Source organism: Dermochelys coriacea, chromosome 1 (assembly GCF_009764565.3).
Source record: "Dermochelys coriacea isolate rDerCor1 chromosome 1, rDerCor1.pri.v4, whole genome shotgun sequence".
NCBI lineage: Eukaryota > Metazoa > Chordata > Testudines > Dermochelyidae > Dermochelys > Dermochelys coriacea.
The window spans coordinates 276375592-276392329 of NC_050068.2; the positions used below are offsets into that span (position 1 = coordinate 276375592).

General features: G+C 38.7%; 1 long non-coding RNA gene across 1 annotated transcript; it reads left to right on the plus strand.

Annotated features, from left to right (window-relative positions):
- The first annotated feature begins 5668 nt into the window (after positions 1 to 5668).
- On the plus strand, positions 5669 to 16038 carry LOC122457807. Its single transcript, XR_006277481.1, has 3 exons — positions 5669 to 5794; positions 14285 to 14411; positions 15265 to 16038. It is a non-coding gene; the product is annotated as an uncharacterized LOC122457807 (long non-coding RNA).
- The last annotated feature ends 700 nt before the right edge of the window (positions 16039 to 16738 follow it).

Genomic DNA, 16738 nt, shown 5'->3' on the forward strand with positions numbered 1-16738 from the left:
GATACTACAGAAAATTCTTTCCTGGGTAACTCAGATCCCATCCATCTAATATCCCATCTCAGGGGATTTGGCCTATTTACCCTGAATATTTAAAGATCAATTACTTACCAAAATCCCATTATCCCATCATACCATCTCCTCCATAAACTTATCAAGTAGAATCTTAAAACCAGATAGATCTTTTGCCCCCACTGCTTCCCTTGGAAGGCTATTCCAAAACTTCACTCCTCTGATGGTTAAAAACCTTTGTCTGATTTCAAGTTGTTATTATTTGGTTCCTTCTTTTCAGATTGTGCATGAAGATCATCTTAAGATGCATTGCCCCAGGCTCAGATATAATGCTTGTTTTCTGTGTATGTTCACTAAAAAGGAAGCCAACTGTTCAAATCTATCCTTAGCCTATTCCTAAGTGTTCTTCAGCTAGGTATTGTACTGTGTGGATGGACTAGGATGGATTGCAAAAACCAAGTCCTCCTATTCCCTGCAGCTGAATGGGCCTCAGCTCTTGTCTTTCTTCCAGCATTCTCTTTCTCAGACCTTTTTCCCACACATTTAAAAATCCCAACACCAGACCCCAGTAGCTATCAAACGTACCTCTGTGCTGGGTTCCAATTGCAGCTGATTTCAAATCTTGCACATTCTGTGATGTTTATCCTTGAGACTTATGAAATTGGAATTCAGTGTTACTTCTGTGCCCATCAAAAAAAAAAAGGCCTCCTGTCAGCCTAACAGGCTTTTCAAAGGTAGAGGGGCCATTGTGGGATAGAATTGGTGATTGTGAGTTGGGGCCTATTGAGGAGTTGTGGGAGAATGACGAGAGCCTTATTTGAAAGTTACAGGCAGACAAATTAGAGACTATGACCTTGCTGGGAGACAGAACAGTGGAGTGTCTGTTAAAAACACAGCCCTGTGATATGGATTGTGTCATATGTGAAGGGGTGCTACCCCAACAATATCTCCCAGAAATGCTCGTCTAGCCAGAATGTAGAGGAAAGAGCCGAGGATATGCCCATCTTCCCAGCTTGCAGCAGAAAGGCTAGCACCACTGTCTGTGCTAACCAGGAGCAGTCTTTCTACTCCTTGGGCTCAAGGACTGCTATAGTGCCTGGCCACATGCAAAGGCATGTAGTTGGGGGAAGAGGGAGACTTCTTGCACACCCATGCAGGCCCAGACACAATCTGTCCCAGAAAGAAGGTTGAAGAATTCTTTTGTGAATTGATGCAAATCTGAAAAATGACTTGGGTTCAGTTTGTGGGAAAGCTAATCTGACTTCATATGGTTCTTATTGTTCCTGAATCAGTCAGACTATCTGTACCTTTAAACCTGCAAAAAGCCCAAGCATCCTACAGAAAATCCTTCATAACCTCATAAGACTGTCTAAAATCCACTCCTGCCAAGGGTTCCATAGTCCCAAAGATTGGGTTCAAATCTCAACACAAAAAATGACTACTTAATTATTTTTGAATTAGCAGCTGTTTGGAACCTCTTTCATTATAAATTCAAACCACTAACGCTTATTTCCTAGCCCTTGCTGCAGAGACCTTCAGATGATGATTTTCCATATAACTTTATCCTTTGAAAGTCGAGTTCCTGCATGATGGAGGTGATAATATATATTCCCAGAAGTGATAGCTGCAGTAAAGAACTACACTTGCTGTGAAGATCAAAGGATCAGCTATATCAAAAAGTCACCAGAACTGATGAGAGCACTTTACTATCACTCAAAATCCTTGCGAAGCTCTCTGCAAGCTGTGGAGGAAAGATGGAAAAGAAGCACTGTCCATGCTCTGCTAGTGAATCAGCAGGGCATTAATTTGTTGTGTTTTATTTGTAGGCTAGGAAAGTCTCCGCAGGCTTTAAAGTCAAAATAGGCCTAATGAATTGTCAATGGAAAAAGTTCTCATTTTATATAAATGCACACTATAGCTTATTCACTCCAGTTCAATGTGAACATTGCTGCATTGCAGTTTAAATCTTTACATTAGTTTTCTCTCCCACTCCTATTTTTCCTTTTTGTTTTTTGATATCTCAGATGTAACAAGTAAGGGCCTGGTTTAAGTGAAAAATTATTTTAGTTTCCCACAGAGTGGATTAATATCAAACAGATAGCGCCATCTAGTGGTATAATCAGACATCATTTTGAATTTACACCATTGTCTTGTTGCACAAGACACTCCTAGCAAGAAATTATTTTGGCTAAAAGCATTTGTCTTAATTGTGGTCACATCAGGTAGAAAACATGATTACTTGATGAATCATATGTTACTTGAAATAGTGTGTATCAAAAACTATATAAAAGGCTTTTTCATCTATACATTCTTTTAAAAGCTGCTGAAGTTGTGTGACGGTGAGAGCCATACAGACTGTATCTGCTGTTAATTTTAAGACTCTATTTCCTCTTGTGTAGCCCTTTCCTCCAAAAAACATAATCAGAAGCTAGCACTATGAACAGCACGAGAACAGAAGAAGACATCATGTAATTCTCTAAAGATTCATATACCGTTAAATTAGGAATATTTTGGGGTGGTAAGTATTGCCAGGACTAAAGAAGCGATCCAGTATGTTTGAATTTGGTTCTGCTGAGTGGCAACAGAGTTTTCAAAAGAACATAGACTTAGCAAAACTTTACTTTTGTGTTCTTACATAATTAAACAATGTCATTCTAAAGGTTACTGTTCTCCAACCAATTATCACTTCGTTGTTTTGAATCACTTTTTAATAGATTAATTAATGTTGGGATAATCAGTTTCCTCCATCCTAGATTTTAATAAAACATTTGATACATTGGCTCATAAACTCTTACCTGCCCAATTAATTCATATCAGCTTGAATATAAACACTGTCACATGAAATGAAGGGCCAGAAAGAAAGACTAATAATACTCAACAGTGTATTGAATTGCAAGGAAGATCTCTCGTGGGGTATCACAGAAATCTGTGTTAGAACCCAAATTATTTAATATCTTCATTAATTATCTCGAAGAAGGAATAAATAGCATACTAATTAGATTCCCAGATTATACGAAACTGGGAGGTGTCTGATGCATTAGTGAGGGCAGTGAAATAACACGAAGGGACAGAAATAGGACAGAAAGTAACAAAATAAGATTTGAAATATCAGTTAATTAAATATGAGGGGAAGGGGAAATAAATTTAATGGGAAACAAAATTGGCAGACCCACATGATAACAATAGCAAATTAGATAAAAGTCTGCAAACTTGTATAGCAGAAAAAAATAGCCAGTGCCACTCTCAGGTATGTACAAAAACGTATTCAACCAGGGAGCAGAAAGGTAATAGTTTCTTTTAACAAAGTTCTGCTGAGGCTGAATTTATAATACAGCATTAAGTTCTGGGAACATATGTCCTGATCCTGCACCAGTAAAGTCAATGGGAGTTTTGTCATTGACTTTAAAGAGCATACGATCAAGCACCTGAATTTCAGGGGAGTTTTCAAAGCTGTCTCCTATTTATAGTGTTCCAGATGTCTACATCTGATTTCATAAAAGATACAAGGGGAACAGGGCAGAACTGGTTAAAATATGGAAAATGTATTTGACAAAATAGAACTAAAACCTTTCACACAATGGTAAGAGCATTATAAGGTATAAAGCCAAGACTTTGGTATCTTCTTATCGTTATTTGCAAAATCATGTGATCTAGAGATGGTTTAAATCCCCAAAAGAGGTGCATATAGATAATTACAAGATAATAGCACCTTCCTTGTTCTAAAAGCATTTGTACTTTTATCCACAGCATTTTGGGGAAATATTGGCAATGTGATACGAGGTTGTGAAAGGGAAATATCCAGGAAATCTCTCCAGAGAATTGGTAGGATATAATGCTAGTCCTTATGGGCCAGATTTTAAAAGATATCCAGGCAGCTAAAGATGTAGATAGATGCCTACTGGGTTTTACATTAGAGCTGGGTGGGAAACAGTTTTCCCACCTGTGACCAGAAAACCCCTTGATACCAACTGGCAAGGAGGTTGCAAGAATATCCTGATTCTGATATACATATTCTGATTCACCAAAGAATGTCACATGAGGTTTTAAATGAAAGCCAGGGTCACAATGGTCATTGATATCGTGACATATATACACAAACAAATACTATGTAAGAAGTTATGTGTATATATATACTGAAAATATGTTCTTAAATTCTGTATCACAGTTAGAGGTGGAGACACAGGTTTTCTGTCAGACAAAATATATTAATGCACCTATTTCTCTGCCAGATGTTAATTAAGCATTGTAAGCTAACACAATGGATGCCCATTTACATATGAAGTTATCAAGGAGATGTAAAGTCAACAGGGAAAAGAACAGAGGAAAAACAAGCAGTGGGAGTTATACTGTCTCTGAGCATAGACAATGAACTTTGGGAATATAAGTAGAATGCAAAAAAGACACCCCCTCATCCTGCACGTAGGAAGTAAATGGGCAGCACATTTACATTCAAGAAAACAGGATCTCTGCTTATCTTGGTGGAGGATGCTGCAAAAGGCTTTGGGTGAGATAAACTTCATTAGTCAGGACATTAGTCTGTTAAGTTAAATTTAGTATCTAGAAAATGTGTTATTGTTTTGTTTCCATTATCCTTATTCACTATCACTTGAATCTTCAGTAGAAAGCTTATCCTTGTTTTCACTATGCATCTATCTAAGTGCTGTGATATTAAGCAAGAACTTGGGGACTAGGGTATACCTATTATTAACCTGCAAATCAAATAAGGACTGGCATAGCACAGACATGGGCAGAGGGAGCTGATACCTAGTTAAGTACAAGTAAGTCTCCCTCAAGCTGGAGGCAGGGGGTAACAAAGTGACTCCCAGTCCCTACAGAGCCATCACACCATCCCATGAAAATGTTAGTCATTTCAGAAATATTTTTCAAAGGGATGAAAGTGAGCCCTCACTCCAGAACAACCAATAGCCTGGTAGTCAGGGCAAACAGCTAGCTAGTAGGAAACCTGGGTTTGAGGCCCTGGTTTGGATTATAACCTAAGTCTCCCAAACAGCCCTGGCTATTGGCTACTCTGGAATCTTTCCCTCTCTCTGACCAGAAATTCCACTGAGAAACCTTTTCTGACTAAAACTTAGTCAAACCAGGTGCATTCTCCAACAAGTTTCCATTTTGACAAAAAGGTTTCATCAGAAAATTCCCAACCAACATTACTTTACAAAAGCATCTAGGTGTGGTGCCTAGGCACTTTGAAATCCTACTGGGTGCCTATCTGTATTTTTAGACACTTAAATATATTTCAAAATCTGCCCCTAGATCCCAGCCCTACTCTTATTGGAATGGCAAAACTTCCATTGATTCCAGTGGTGTAAAATCAGGCACTATAACACAAGTTCCTTCTCATGGAAAGAAACAAGTGGAGAATTAGGATAAGTGTTTAAATTGCCATGGTATGGGGAATACTTCCAGTGTTCTTACACTTCCTAAACTGAAAGGCTCCTGAGTAAATACTTAAAATAAATAAATAAATGCAAGAACTACTACAAGAACTCTATTTTCCTGTGATGGGGTATACAAAAGCATGCTTGAGAGGAAGGGGTTAAGGAGATGGTCTGGGATCAGGCCACCCCATCCCACTGCACCTGCAAAGCCTGCACAGGCTGAAGAAGGAGCTCTAAAAGGGGAGCTGAGTAACTCACTGGCTGGCAGAAGATGGAGGTGAGCTGATCTGTACTCCTGGAAAGGAATACCACAGGAGCTCTTTCTGCCAGTGGCCTGTCTATAGTCATCTGACCAAGCCTGTAAAGAAGGGACTTGCAACTCTCTGAAGGTTAGACACTTTATCTTTGGGTTCAGTTATTTACTTTGCTCTGTGGGAAGAAAGGGATCCGGTAGGAAGTGATCCAGGGAGGCAGCTGCATAGCACCTGAGGGTGCAGGACTTAGCTGCCTACCATTGGGCCCTGAACTGGAGCCAGGTGGAGAGGGTGGGCCTGAGCTCCCATATCAACCAGAAGTCTATCCCATTGTGAGGAACCTACTTGAGGAAGAGTCTTAAAATACAAGGTGGGGAACCCTGAATCTATTGCTTACCCTGAAGACCTCCTTTTTTATTGGTTTCTTTATATTGGGCTACTTGTGGCACCTTAGAGACTAACAAATTTATTAGAGCATAAGCTTTCGTGAGCTACAGCTCACTTCATCGAAGTGAGCTGTAGCTCATAAAAGCTTATGCTCTAATAAATTTGTTAGTCTCTAAGGTGCCACAAGTACTCCTTTTCTTTTTGCGAATACAGACTAATACGGCTGCTACTCTGAAACCTGTCTTTATATTGGGCTGAGTCCCTGAAAGGACAGAACACCACAGGGCACAGTGATAGTAAGAATGATTCCAGGCATTCCCCAGACTGTCACACTCCTGCCTGACCATGGGGCAGCACTGGTGGTGAGTGTTCCCTTTCACATATCCTCATTAGCTGAAATTAAACAAATATTGATACCTGTTTTAAATTGTTGTGATTGCCATGTAGAAAGGTATGTCTTTACTATGATCACAAAAATACTATCTAAAGAAATAACGTTCCATTAAAATAATGGACCAACTTGCAGCATATAGATAAGAACTGAACTACTGGAGAAATGCTAGACAAAGAGGGGTGAATAGATTTTAAAAATAACTGATATAACTTTAATAACAATGGTTTAGATTTCCAAAGTAGTGCACAGGATTTAGCTACGTATCTCCCAGTTAAGTAATTCCGCTTTGAAAATCTCAACCAATATGTTTACTTACTGAAATTCATAATCTATACTGTCCCATTGCTTCTATACCCCCTTAGTCTTCATATCTACTATTCTTTTTTTTAATATCTATGGGAGGAAACAATTCTGTTTATTCTTTAAAAGAAAAAGGCATACTAGAGTTCTGGAGGAAAAAAGAAAGGATTCTGGGGATCTGTGAGATGAAACAAAATATATATGATACACAGAAGCTATAACTAAGACATATCAAGGCCATAATTAGGTACAGGTATTTGAAGAGTGTAAATACCAAGAAGGAAGTGGAATTGTTTAGGAAGTTGCAACTAGAATATCTAAAAGGAGGAAAAAGGCTGAACGTCGGGGAAAAAAAACCTCTTTTCTTATATTAACTAGTAGATTATAGCGCAGTCTTCCAAAAGAAGCTAGAGCTGGTTGGGAATTTTCCATAAGAATGATTTTCTGACAAAAATGCCACTTTTGCTAAATTGAAATTTTCCTGCAGGAGAGAGTGAAACTGAGAAGAGCCTTCCAGGCAGGCAGCTGGAAAGCTGAAAAAAATCTGGTTTTGGTTTTCTGAAAATTGAATTTTTCTAGAAATCCCTTCCTGAGAACAATTTAATGTTTTGACTTCTTGTCATGATTTTGGATTATTATTGTTGTTATTATTATTTTAAAAAGTAAATTTTTTTGGACACAGGGATTTCCATTTTCCAGCCAGCTCTGGTTTGCAACTACTCAAAGTAGACTAAACAGACAACCAACAAATGACCATTCCAGTCTCGCAAATGACTGCAAGGGGTTCCTGCACCATTGTAGAGTCCCACTGATGTCCATGAAGATCTGTGAACAAGAAGGTCTATGCTCCACCAGTTGCAAGATCAGGGGTTAAACAAGCAAGATATTTAGACATTGATCTCTATCATACCTCCAGCCCAGCCATTATCAGTAGGCAGTTAATAAATATTTCAACAAACATGATGTGATTACTTTTACAACTATGATACTCCAGGCAAGGCAACTGTTTTAACATGCTAAAGCCAGCTTCAATATCAGCAAAATTCAGACTTGCTTAAGAAGTGACTCACTGCAGAGGAAATCTGTAGATCTCAAGTAGAAAGGTTCTGCAAGGGGTTTCCTAGATATCTAACTGTGGATGATAAATTAAAGACTGAAGAGCATAACTTTTCATAAAGCTATGCCAAAGGACTGCAGAAAAAAGATGTCTATCTAGAGACTCAGAGTCAGGTCAAAGTCGTCATGCATCAGTCTGAGTTGGCCACCCAGTCATTGCCAAAAACTTCAAAGAAAGGAGGGGAAAAATCAAAGTACTTTTCAGATCTCCATCCTTTTAGAGTTTCAAAGAGTCTGTGGGTTTTTTCCTGTTTGTGTAAACCAGTCTGTCAGTGTGGGGAAAGGTATTGCAGAATTTTGTTAATATATCACTTTTGTTTCATATATCATACAAATATGCGGATGTGTGGAACTGTCTACAGTTGTTTGAAGATCCTTAAATCCTTTTTCCAAAATTTAATTTTCTTTCAGATATTGAATTTTAGGTTGGAAAGGTTAATTTCTTAAGCAGCTCTGTGTCTCAATAACACCTAACACAATGGAGCCCTGAGCTTGATTCCATGACTTGGAAGTGGAGAAGCCTCTTGGGTTCGCTTCACCTTGGGTCACTGGCTAACTCCTCCTGCAGGCACACACACACATATTTATCCTTATTTAGAACCTAGCCTTCTGCCTCAGTAAGGCAGAGAGGTTCCATTGGGGGGCCCTCTTTCCATTCAGGTTTCTTGGCCTTTTCTTTTCCTCCAGCCCTCCAGTATGTTTGTCTGCAGGGCTTTATGGCCTATCTTCTGAAGCAGCATCTGTCTTTGTAGATACCAATATCCAGTTTCTCACACTCCCCCCCCCATAAAAATGAACTAGGCTTCAGTATCTCAGTATTATACAAATTGCCAGACTGGATCAGTCTAGAGGTCCATCTAGTCCAGTATCATGTCTCTGAAAGTGGCCAACACCAGATGCTTGCAGATGTAAGCAAATGTGGGTTCATCAGCTGTTCATAGTAGATCTCATCCTGAGCTCTAGCAGCTATTGGCTTAAGCCCTGAAACATGAGGTTTCAAAAAAAAAATTAGAAATAGCAATAATAGCTCATGATATTCTTATTATCCATATGAATGACCACATCTTAAGTACTACATCAGTGAGAAGAAAAAAGGAAATAACAAGATATGCAGCCACGCCCTACCCCAAACCTTGACTGCTTCTGTGGCAGGCTCTTTTTGTCCAAGTGTACCAGAGAGGGCAAAAGCCCCAGTGCCCAGTCCTTATCTCATTCTAAGTCTCATCACCTGCTGCCCAATTGCTCTTTTCAGGATCATATTTCCATAGCATATCTGGTTTTAATTTGCGTTCTGAGGCCATATCTAAGGATTGAATAGGGACCTTTAAAATAGAATATCCCCACCAATTGAGCTGAAGAACAATCTCCATTTTGTTTTGGGAGTTGTTCTGTTAACTAAATCAATAAATGCTCAGCCAAGATATAGCTATAGAGCCTTTCAGAGAATTTGTATAAAAACCTATGTAGTCATATAATGATTTCTAGCCTGTAGGCTAATTACACTCAACAATAAATACATGGAATAAAAAAGTTCAGCATCGTCAAATCTTTTTACATCCAATGGAACATCTTCAGAGCAAAACATGGTCAGACTTGTGTTTAATTGCCTTTCGAAAAACTCTTCTTGTTTGAAACTGAAAATAATAAATTAGAATGGCATTAAAAAGATCAAAACACCATTTAAAAGATCAAGCTATCAGCTTCTATTAAAGATTCTGTCTCACTCCACATGGAGGAAGGTGGTTTAGCCACCACTACATACTGTATACAAAATAAGGTTTGAAATATAAATCTAAGAGAAGAACAAATTAAAAGAAAAGAGTCAGGAAGCAACGGTAAAGGGGGAAGACTTGGAGGCATTTTACTATCTCGCTGTTGTATCCATTCCACAAACAAGCATGCTTTTTAGATGGATATGAAGACTTTGTGGTCAATCATACATACAGTGTTGTTCCCTGAAAAGCATTCACATTATTGTTCTTTATTTCCCCCCATTAGAAAACAAGTGATATTGCACAACTTTATTTAGAGCCTGATCCAAAGACCAGTGAAGTTAATGGAAAAATTCAGATTGACTTCAATAGGGCTTTGGATCTGGCCCTGGGGAGTGCATATTTCTCCTAAGTACATACAAAATGGATAAGGGCTCAAATGTGCAAACAGCTTAAGAAAAGGAAACCCTTTAAGTAAAGGAAGTGTTATTAATAAGTGAAAAGGCTGAGTTTTATTGAGTCTATACACTTATGGGCACAGTTTAAAGTTTCTTTTCAAGGGGCATTGCCAAGATTAAAGCTTTATAATTAAAACCCTATTTGACAAAGCTGTCAGTTAGTTTATTTAGTGGTCTTATGATTTAATTAATGACTAAGACAACAATTTATGAGCCATTTTAATAGTAAGGTATAGTTTAGATTACTAACGTCTTATCCCAGAGGGACCACCCAGTTGTGAAAGGGCCATTCACTCTAAGACTGCCGTATGCTCAGACCTGTTCTCCCTTCGTGTAGTGTGTTTTATGGCTCAGTCACGTGGTTACCGCACAACATTTTCAACAGCAGCTGCTTTTCTTGTCCTCATTTTCTTCGTCCTCTTTCTTCAATTTTTGGGCTCCCTGTAGTTGTGATGAGGCTGTGACCTCAGTGTATTCTAGGGTGACCAATAGCAAGTGTAAAAAATCAGGACAGGGAATGGGGGGGTAATACGTGCCTATCTAAGAAAAAGACCCCAAAATCAGAACTTTCCCTATAAAATTGGGACATCTGGTCACCCTAGTGCAGGGATTGGCAACCTTGGGCACACAGCCCGCCAGGGTAAGCCCCCTGATGAGACGGGCCAGTTTGTTTACCTGCTGTGTCCACAAGTTCGGCCGATCATGGCTCCCACTGGCCGCGGTTCGCCACTCCAGGCCATTGGGAGCTGCGGGAAGCGGCGCGAGCCAAGGGACGTACTGGCCCCTGCTTCCCGCAGCCCTCGTTGGCCTGGAGCGGCAAACCGCGGCCAGTGGGAACTGCGATTGGCTGAACCTGTGGATGTGGCAGGTAAACAAACCAGCCCTGCCCACCAGGGGGCTTACCTTGGCGGGCCATGGGCCAAAGCTTGCCAATAACTGCCTTACTGTGTTCCCTCCTGCAGAATTTACCAACTTGTGCATTAGCTCAATGAAGCAAGGACACAATAACTTCCTGTATCATAATTATTGATTTATGGGTACATACCCACTTCAATACAATATTAAAAACAAACAAAGAAGTTGCCAAACACATTCTTCTCTTTCATGCAGGCTTATCATATCTTTGTGGTGTCTCTGTGGTTTTTCGTTATACATAAAGTATCCCTAGAAGTTACGTTTAGTCCAGTTTCAGTACACTCCTGTTGATTCAGTTTTTATACCATACCAAATTTCAGTCACATATGTGTCTTTACCTCTGTGGCATGAGATTTTGTGTTGTCTAACAAGCACAGCAAAGAATTCTGAGACCAGGGCAAGGTGAAGGACCTGAGGTGGCTTTCAATCATCTTTGCACCTCCTGATTCTGGGCTTTTTTGGGCAGGTGGAAGGCTAGAGTAGCTTGTAGTGTAACTTAGAGGGGTCCCCAGGGTTACAGTCTGGCAGCACTTGCCTAGATTTCTATGGGCAGCCAGAATCTCTTCAATGTTACCTGCTATGGCTCCATACCTCGCATGTCCCTTATGCTGGGACTTGTGAGGAGGTCCTTGGAGAACAATGTGCAGCTGTCTTCCCCACTTCCTGTACTGGGGACAAATTATCTCCCAGAAATCAAAGTTTTTTACAGCCTCTTTACACTGCCCTGACCCTCTTACCTGATATAAAGTGGCCAGAGTGAGAGTGAGATTCTGACTCCTGTGTTTGTCTAACTAACAACTTCCCCTCCACTCCTATTGCTAGTTTCAGTTGTGTGGCTTCAGATCATGTGGCAGCTAAGATACAAACTGGTACTGGGGGATCTTTGCTGCACATAGGCAGCCAGGTGATCTACAGTGTAGCTTCTCATAATCAAATCATCAGGAGCTGCATTGAACACTTCATTTTGAAGCGAACTTCATTTGGATTTTCTTCCTCTTTCTGTGGTAACATGATGGTGCTAATCTCCATTTCTTGACTAGCCATTTTTGCCAACTGACAGCCACACATTCAGTTCAGTAGAGTCCCTCCACTAGGGGCCATACTCGCTGTATGCTTGACATGTTTGCAATATCTAATTGGGGCTCTCATAGTCAGGAATCACAACCTGTAATGTGTAAGTTAAAGGGAAGTCTCCCCTTAAAAGTATAAGAAGCTATCCTAAGCTTTTCTTAGATGACAATAGTTTTTGCATAAATTACACCATGCTTTTTTTTCCTCCTTTGATATCTCGGCACGGTGACACCATTTGGTAAGGCCTTCCACAGCTCAAAACGAATCGGAATTGATAGCCCTAAAATAAAGTGCACCACTTTAAGGCCATTGTTAAAGAAGATACGCTAATACAGAAGATGGTGGATAGTATGGAGGAAGAGCAGTTTTGCACTTACAATAAAAAACATGGAGTGGGAGATTTGGATGCAGTGATTGTATCAAAGGTAATCCTGTAAGCAAGGTGTATAGAAAGGATTCTGTGCTGTGTTTTCTTACTTTGTTTGAAGTTGATATTTACCTCAGTAAATATTGTTGTTAACTCATGCAAAGCATAATACAAAATATGCAGATTGAAAAAAGTGGGCTCATGCTGCACCTATTAAGGCAGACTTAAAAAAACAGGTAGAAACATGTAACAAATATTTCAAGTTCATATGCTTCTGAATCACCCTGATGTAATTACTTGGAAATCCCTTGTCCAAGATAGTGGACCTAATTGTCAAGTATATAGATCTTCAGCAGGATGGCCAAATCCACCATATAGATTCTCACATTGGCTTTTAGGTAGGACAATTGGGCATTTATGGACCTAGCTACCGATTTGTGAACAATTGAGTTCATTGTGCTAACTACATGCAAGTTCCTATTAGTAGTTTGGAATAACATGTCCTGGAATGAAGTTTTTACAGTGTCAAAGTGTCTCTAAGAGTACCAAAGATTCTGCTTTAACATCACAAGTAATATATGTCACCTCTGTAGAGATCAATTCCTTCCCTCTGCTTATCTGGGAAATAAGCCGAGAATGGGTGAATGGAATAGCCATGGGTGGAAATTCTAGATCCACAGAAAATGACAAAACTCCCACTGGCTTCACCCTATAACTACTTCTGGGAAAACGTTTCTTTGTTCTTTTTCTTGCTCACAAACTATTTCCAAATAGACTCCGATTTTCACAAATTTAGTCATTATTCATAATTGTGTGACCAGCTTATGAACACCGTGCAGCCTATGGGTTATTTGTAAATTGATAAAAGCGGCAAAGAGTCCTGTGGCACCTTATAGTCTAACAGATGTATTGGAGCATAAGCTTTCATGGGTGAATACCCACTTTGTCAGATGCATGTAGTAAAAATTTCCAGAGGCAGGTATAAATATGCAAGCATATGCAGGTATAAATATGCAAGCAGGTATAAATATGCAAGCATATGCAGGTATAAATTTCCTCTGGAAATTTCCACTACATACATCTAATGAAGTGGGAATTCACCCACAAAAGCTTATGCTCCAATACGTCTGTTAGTCTATAAGGTGCCACAGGACTCTTTGCCGCTTTTACAGATCCAGACTAACATGGCTACTGCCCGATACTTGTAAATTGATAGTTAACAATTTATTCAAATCTAATAATCATGGTGTATGTTTGGTCACTAAAGCCATATTATATATTTTTTCTTCTTTCCGATTCAATGAATGAAATTATAAAATGGGAACAGCACTTAGTCAAACTTACTTTTTTCCTACTGTATTCTTTTTCCTGATATATCAAGGTGGCTCTATCCATGATCTGCTCTACAAATGCAGCAATTTTCCTAACCAGTCTCTGTAACCTAGGCATCTTAATTTCTTAATATATTCATACACAGCACATAGCAACAATTTTTTAGTATCATATCTTTACCAGAACTAACATCCATACATTTGGTTTGAAAGAACTGTGGAAGTGCTATGTATTGGAGAGGGTGATATTTTCACAAGAGACTCTGGAATGCTTTTCAATTCTCTTCATGAAGACTGCAGAGAAAGTTTTAGTAAAAGAGCTTTAACAGTAAAAATTTAAACTTTTATTTATCTCAGCCTTTCCTGAATCCTTTTTTTTTTAAAGTTAAAGTTTGCTCCCACAAATGAGATACTGTCACTACCTACATCTAATGCAGACTTTCAGAGCTTATTGAAGTGCTTTAGAATATAGAATAGGTGCTGGAGCTGAAGCAAAAAATCCTCTCAGCAAATCCATCTATGGCCAAGGAGACCTTTAATTTATGCCTCTTAAAACTCCCTCTGCTTCTTGAAGGTTGATGCCATGAAAGAGATTACTAGAACCATTTTGGGATACGGTTTTTGTGTGACAGCACAGAACGAATTCTGTAGCAAGACTTTTGCTTCTTCCTGATAAATCAAGTCCCATTCTCATGTGACAAGTAAGGATGAATATGTGACTGCCTGTCACATTTTAATTTTCACACAAAAATTGTATTATGAAGATAATTGTTCCATTGTCTATTATGTGATGAATGCATGATGCTCTTGCATTAATAACTACACCAGAGACCAGGAATGTAGGCTAATTGCTAGTAAACAGCAGATTTGATGAAAAACAGTTACCTTAATTTTCAGTGTTGCAGAGATGTGGAAGACATTGGATTTTCTTTACACTCAATGCCTCTTATTTTTAAATTCATATTCTGAGTTATTGTAACCAATGAATGGTACTAATAAAGATATTTATCTCTCATTCAAATCTTTCTTAACTTATCAGATTAGTTTTAGTTTTCATTTAGAAAAACCTGTTTTCCCACCTCTTCCAGTAATAGTACCACATGTCAGGCTCAAAGCTCCAGTGTTTAGCTCTGTAAATTTCTATGAAAAAGCTGGCTAATGGGATGATTACATGGAGCAAGGAAAGGGTTGTCTTCCTTCTCTTTTGTTACAAATCTTCATATTCAAAACAAAAATAGTGATGTAAATTTGGCTCAATGGGGTTGCACAGGTGCAGAATTTAGCCCTGGTTGCTTCATAGCAGGTGCCTGAGCACGGAGACTGTTGTAAATGAAGGGCCAAAAGTAAGAGAGATTGAAAGGGACACATCAGGAAGAAGTTGGTCAAAACCTGGGGATAAGTCTTGCACCATTCATCGGATGAGCAAACTGAGCATAACATGCAGATCAAGAGAGTGAAAAGAGACATAGCAGGAAAAGCAACTATTGGGAAAGTGTGAGATAAAATAGGCCCTCTTTGTTTTATCTTACACCCTCCTGCTTTTTATTTTTTTAGGGTAGCCCTTAAATGTGATGAATCCCTTGGAGAACATCTTTTCCTCAGAAAAACATTGGGCCTGACTAACTAAAATACAACCTGTTGTCCTTTAGCAGGAAGAGCATATTAAACTTCCCTTTGGTTCAAAGCAACCTGTTCGTGAGCCTTCACGGCTCATTTCAAGGCTCATCTTTCCTCCCTTGCCTGTGAGAAGATGAGTGACGGGTAGTAGTGGTTTGGGACTGGGGATTTTTGTCATCATTATGTTTTTCGGGGGCATTCTTCGACTTAATCCTATAGTCATTGATGATTTCATTTATAAATGTTCATACTTCCAAAATTCTCAGTTGCCTAGAACATTGGACTGGCTTTCTTTTATTGAGTTACCTGCGTGTAGTATCTAGATAAATCAATGAGAATTAAATATATTTAAGTGAGATTAGAATCAGGATGTATGACTGAAGAAGCTCTTAGAAGATCAGCTTGTATGATCTTTCATGGATGTTCTGTTTGCATAGAAGCTGGGTGCTTCTTTTGCTGAATTATGTCTTAAGTTTCTCTCAGATATTTGGTTTTAAGTCAAAATATTTTTCTTTAAAATTTGATGAAATATGAGATGAAAAAGGGTTCTAGTTATTGAAAACATACCCCAAAGTATAAAACATAATTCATTTGCAAGACACAGACCTCAGACTCTAGTAAGTTTACTTTATATTTTGCTTTTAATTTGCATTTAAATAAAAAATCCTCAAAACAAAAAGCCAAGATTTTTTTTTCTACTGAATCAGAGCTCACTGGTTATCACAAAGACAATAAAGCACTACAAATTCAAGCAACAATGACATTAAGTTTCCTTAATATGTATCATTTCAGATGGTATTTTATATAAGCTCTAATGCTTCTCCAAAAGAAGGCAAAATTGATCATCTCTCCACTGGTCAATAAGGGCTCTGTGCTGCCTAATTACACAGTAAAAGTTAGTCACCCACAGAGTATAATTTCCATCAAAAAGAAGCGATTTTTTCCCTCACTACATGTGTTTTGTATACTTTGTATTCTGACATTATGAGGATTTAAATAACAATCAAGCTTATTTCATGCTGTCTTGGTTGTTTCTTTCAATTTTCTCTTTTCTTTAAAACTAAGAGTATCTAGATGAAATCACTTAGTCTGTATCCATCTTGTGCTTGTTAAATCAACTAATATGATACTCCCCCACTGCATAGATCAATGGGTCTCCTTGCTTATCTAAGAAAAAGCATCGCCTGTCAAAAATAAGACCCATGACCAAAAATTAACAGTATTTGTAACAAATAGTGAGTTAATTTGGAGTTGAACTAAGGCTGAAAGATTATTCTCAGCCAGCAGACGGCAGTGGCTACAAACTAATGATGGGCAAACCTGTTATTTGGATATTTGTTCTGATGCATTCAGATAAGCATCCTAACCTTGTCTTTGGAATCCCTATTTGAATATCTTGGCTACAAAAAAA